This window comes from Chrysemys picta, chromosome 9 (genome assembly GCF_011386835.1).
Source record: "Chrysemys picta bellii isolate R12L10 chromosome 9, ASM1138683v2, whole genome shotgun sequence".
NCBI lineage: Eukaryota > Metazoa > Chordata > Testudines > Emydidae > Chrysemys > Chrysemys picta.
Genome location: NC_088799.1, coordinates 102,325,522 through 102,331,521, shown reverse-complemented (window position 1 = coordinate 102,331,521; position 6,000 = coordinate 102,325,522).

Below are 6,000 nucleotides of genomic sequence, written 5' to 3'. Positions count from 1 at the left end.
AAGGATTCCTCCCCAGGCGCATTACCTTGCAACTGTCAGCATTGATTTTCGAAGCTTGCTGCACAAAGCTAACCAGAATTTACTCCTTCAGAGACATTTACACTGCCTATTTTCTTCTCTCCTTCCCTCCCCACATCAGATTGTTGGAAAGTTGTGCCCTCTAATATTCTGTTTTGGTGCCAAAGCCTCATGCTAGAGTAGAGCAGAGAGCCTTCTGTCCCTCTGCCAAAAACTCTTTTCTTTTCTCAACTGCTCTATTCTCATCCTCTTGCCTTCATCTGGCAGCCAAAGAAAAAAAGAAACACCTTCCTCCACCCCCTTAACAGTGACATTTCCTTTTGCTTCCTTAGGCCCTGCTCCTGCAAGACTCGGAGCACCTCCAAGACTAGGCCCTTAAAGGTTACCTCCCTGAGGTCAGAAAGGGTCACTTACTATTCAGGTCTTTCCTTCTAGAGTTTGCACAGTGTTGGCCCCTGAAGAAGCTGCCACTCTGACTTCAAGCAACTTTTACAGATGTATATAGAAAGCAAAACCAGAGAGAATGACCCTGTGCAATCAAATCGGTTTGTTCTCACCACTGCTGAAATGGGCGTCCTAGCTTTGCACCAAACCCATTGCAGAAAGTGACGAAATGCTGATGGGACTGCAAAATTCCTGACACATTTCAATAAACTGGAGACTGAGCATCCTGGAATTTGTAGAAAAATCCCGACTATGAAACTCGTACCCAAGTCACAAGATGACTTGGTGCTGCTCAAGATCTAGGTCTTCCATTGCACTGCGACACCGGATCGTCTCCCTTTTAATGCAATGGCTATTTGGCACTTTGTAGCGTAGAAGAGGATTCCAGACAATCTGTTGAATCATCAGTGAGCTACTCTGAGGGTGAGATTAGCAGTCAAACTCGGACCCTGACGGTTCAGCTGGAAAGCTTGCCTTCCTTTCCTTTGTATGAGAACAGGCACCCTCCATCAAAGATGACTTTTTTTTCCTTTTCCTTTCACGAGAAAGGGAGTTGCTTTCTGGTCAGCACCGTGTTACTCCTGGGGGCATTCTGCACCAAACCTCTCTCTTCCCCCCCCAAAAAGGGTTGTCATAGGGGTTTCTTTAACTCTCTACTCCTGGGGAAAATTTTGTGAGGGTCTGTATTTACAGAAATACTTGCTGACAGGTATTTCGAAATACATTACCAAAATAATTGAAACTGGTGTGATTATGTAGTGTTATTTTGACAAATAAAATTTGCAGAATTTTAAAATATTGTGCGAGAATTTTTATTTTTTGGCACAGAATTCCCCCAGGAGTACTGTGTCATGAGCCGGTTCGAATAGACCTTCATTCTTCTTGGCAACCAGCTGCTGGGTTAATAAAAAAAACAAACTAATCCTGATCAGAACAACTTCTGACAAGCTGAACACTGCTAAGAAGTCATCTTCGGATTCCCAGCCCCCATGAGAAAATGGACCCCAGATACTGAGCAAGGGTGCGCTATACTGAAACAGAGGCTGGGTTGTTTTGATCATGCATAGACAGGAGGCGGATTCACTGGGTCAGTTTTTCAGAGAGTTAATTAATTGAAACAAGAGGAATAATCTGTCTCATTCAGCCAGAAAATAAGTCCTCTCTGTTTAGCCTGGGGGAGGTGTCCTCTCAAACGGGAAGGAAAATATCATTGTTATTTGCCTTTGTTTTCTGACATTTGTCTCTCCGCTGTGTGGAGCACTAGGCCTAGACCTATACACAGTGTGTGTTAAGCTGGCATTGCCAATACACATGCTCAGAGAGGGGTTAGAGTTAATATGCCCATGGCCACCAGGGCCTCCATCTCCCCTGGCACCCCTACCACAGCTACCAGCAGTAGAGCTGAAACACACCTGCCTGTCGATGGGGTTTGAAATCAGGGTTGGAGCCCAGGAGTGAATTTCATTATTAGCCCCTCTCTGTGGGATGGATCAAATTGAAAAGCAGAATTCAGACACTCCTGCATTTGGTGGGTATTGTGAGGGTTGAATTCTGGACCTGAATCCATGAACCAGAATTTTGCAGCTTGGTCCAGTCTCAAGTGCTTCTGCAAAGTAAACAGCAGTAGAGAGAGAGAGAGAGAGAGAGAAAGAAACAGATCAAAGACAGATGATATACAGCCTCAAAGGGGGAAATGTAGACACAAAAAGAACTAGATTTGAGTTCAAAAGACAGAACAAATAGAATGAGAAAGTCAGAAACAGAAGAGTTCTGTTCAGAAGATAAAAAAGGAGGAGTGGAGAGAGAATAGAACCTTAATCATGTGCGCACGCTAAAGTTGAGAGAATGATTCACAGCCCATTATTGTGGTGAATTTCACCTCAATTCACAGGTGAGCAGCTTAGATTGTTCACACTAGTCACAGTGTTCACCCCAGCTTTCCAGAAGTTACCACTGGCCTGGAAAGCGTGAGTGGCTCTTTGTCTCCAGAATTCCAGTCTGAAAATATGAGCTGTGACTAGTGACAGGACACTGCTTCTGCTCCCTAGCTGCATGGATGCCACTCTGCAAAGCACAGTCTGTGGGGCAAACACACCTGTGTAGGATTTCAGAATTCACTTTCTGCAAATCAGCTCTACCATTCGTTTACAAGGGACTGTGGGACTGATCCAGCCAGCAAGCTGGCTTCCTAATGGAAAATGAACACAAAAGGGGGGAAACACCATCAAAGCACAGTCAGTATTTTAATTAAGCAAATGCTCATGAAAACCTCTGACTTTCTCTCTCAAACACACACAAATCAAAACAAGCCAGAAAAAAATGGGACTAGGGCGTGGAGAAAATGCAAAGGGGGTGAGGCAGATTGGTGCCACACTAGCAACGAGGGGGGTGACCGGGTGGAGAGCAAAGTTCTGCTGCTTCCTTGAGAAGGGAAGCCCAGTTCCAGCCCTGCTACAGGGACAAGCCATTTGGTGGATGGGACAACTAAGCCTGGAAGAGGTAAGACCTGTGTGTGCCATAGCAGAGGCACCCTGGCACCAGCACTGGATCTATGAAGGGCGACCTGCGGTGGATGGGTCTTGCCCCGACGGGCCACACAGGCACGTGTCTAGGGACGGCAGCCTTATTTCTTCCTCCAGGGTCAGACAGATACAGATATAGAGTGATGTGATCAGTCCTCATCCTCACAGGAAACCTGCACAACACTTTCAAAAGACAAGCCTGGGAGCTTAAATTGGTTACTCTGCTAGACACAAAAATCACGAACTGAACAGAGGTGCTGCATTTCTGGCCTGTGACAACAATCTGTAACCCACTAACCCCGTCCTTTTGTCCTATGACTGCCACTCTACCTTGAATGGTCCCTTACAATATGTGCCAACTGCTTATGCTAAACGCTCTGTTCCACCTGGCACTTTGCTGTGATCTGGGAGTTCCTTTCCCAGACCTCAAGGAAAGCTCTGTGTGGCTCAAAAGCTTGCATCTTTCACCCACAGAAGCTGGTCCAATAAAAGATATCACCTCCCCCACCTTGTCTCTCTAATATCCTGGGAACGACATGGCTACGACGATACTGCACACTATATGGGATGGAGACGGTTGCAGGCTGGGAAGTCAACCCCTGGCTCCCAATCACCTGTGTGTGACTCATTTCTCTACCCCACCATGCATCACCAAAACTTCCCAAAAGACAGCGTGCTGGACGGTGGCCGGCAGCACACTCGGATCCCTACTCAAGGTGCACCGCCCGGTACATCAACACAAGCACTCCTGGCGAGGATGCACAGCACGGATGCAAGGAGCCAAGCATGCACAAGCGATGTACTAACTGCAGCGACTTCACGCCGATGTAAGTTGCATCAACCAAAGTGTGTCCTGTGGACATGGTCTGAGGCACAGAGCTATTATGTGATTCACCTAAGGTGAGAGGGGGGGTGTGTGAACCCACATCTCCTGAGTTCTAGTCCGGTGCCTTATCCACAACAAGACGACGCCCTCTCAGAATAGACGGACAGTTGGAAGCTCTTCACCTAACCAAAGCATGTAGTTTGGGAGCTTGAGCAGTGCTCTCTTCCTCCCCTTGCAGAGTTCAGAGCAGCCTTGGTGTGCAGCAGATTGGCTTTGAAGTCCTAGGTGTTCCCAGATGTGTTGCAATGTGGTGTGCGCATATCTAGCCACATGCATCACCTAGCAACAGCCATCCCTCATCGGTAAGCACGCTCCTAAGCCTAGTGTGCCTAAACCCAGCATGCAGCTTCCCGTGAACTACGTCTGTGCTATAAGTGTTATGACCAACCCCCAATAGAAACGTCCGTCAGCCGCGGAGCTTGTGACAATGTGATACTTTCCTAGAAGATTTATCAAGCTGCTTCTGTTATTTTCATTACACAGCTCGGCAGATCACTCTTGAACCCCTACATTTGCCTGAAGGAGGAAAGAAAACAAGGGCTAGAAAGGAAAGTTGCCCACTCAGAACAGATGTGAATGTAAAATCTCACACGAACCCTGGGGAATCCGTACGCTGTAACGATAGCATTACCTAACAGCAGCACGGCTCTCCAGAGCGCGTGTGGGACTCCTACCCTGCAATAATGCTAGCTGCGTGCCAAATGGTTGATACTCCCACTTCGCCTTGCCAGGCCGGCCATGTTGCTTGCCACATTGTCCTTCCCTTATGCACATCGCTTCTGGCCTCCTGCTGTGGGGCAGGCTGCCTGGCCGATTTCTGCATCCTGTGCTCCAGACATCTTCTGTTCATGCCTGGCTAGCTCTTCCTTATGTGAGTTAATCTGGCAATGATACTTCTAACCCTGGCCAGACCTGCCTTGCGCTTCCCACTGGCTGGCTGCACTTAGCTACTCCCTATCCTCATGCCATTTCTCTTTGCGTTGCTGTCTCCCCTCTGCAGGCTTCATCAGCGGTCCGCAAATGAGTCCCCCAAAAGAACAAACATGGGGGCATAGACGTCAGATTTGGGTTTGGAATACAGCACCCGTGAAGCAGCCCTTTCCGATTCTCCAAATCCAGCCCTTTTGGGGTATGCCTACCCAGCAGCTGGAGTGCGATCCCCAGCCCGGGTGGGCCAGCTCTGCTCACACTAGCACGCTAAAGGTAGCAGGGTAGCTGCAGTGGCATTGATGGTGGCTCAGGCTCGCTACCCAAGCGCAATCTCACCCGATGCCCAGGGTACATACTCTAGAAGCCAGCCCAAGCTGCCACCCAGGTCACTATAGCCAGTGTTAGCTTGAGCCAAACTAACCTACGCAGGTCTAGCAGAGCTGGAAATCGCACCTTCCAGCTGTTCTGGGCACGTACTCTGACATCTCTGATTTGTCTGGCTATTATTTTTCCAGGAAGATAAAAGAGGGGGAAAAACCCATCAGAGTGGCTTGTGAAAATCCACATAACTAGCATAGTTAATAAAATCCATAGTTCAACATAACTCAGGTCTGTACAGTGCTGGACGAAAACTCTACCAATGCCAGTGTGTCTCCTGATGAAGTTTTGTAATGAAGCCTCTGCAGCAAAAATTCATCAGAGCATCAAGCAAAGTTTTTAAACTCTTCAAGCCACTGATTGACTTCTGAGATGTTCACATTTTCAGAGCTAATAACTCTAAAAACAGAGCATCTCAGGTGATACTTAAAGCTCTTCGTCCTGATGAAGCCCAACAAAGAAAATCATAGAAATGTAGGACTGGAAGGGATCTCAATAGGTCATCTAGTCCAGTCCCCTGCAATCATGGCAGGACTAAGTATTATCTAGACCATCCCTGACAGGTGTTTGTCTAACCTGCTCTTAAAAATCTCCAGTAATGGAGATTCCACAACCTCCCTGGGCAATTTATTCCAGTGCTTAACACTCAGTTAGGGAAAATTTCCTAATGTCCAATCTAAATCTCCCTGGCTGCAATTTAAGCCCATTGCTTCTTGTCCTCTTGTCACCCTCCTCTTTCTAACAGCCTTTCACATACCCAAAGACTGCCATGTCCCCTCTCAGTCTTCTCTTCTCCAGACTAAACAAACCCAATTTTTTCAA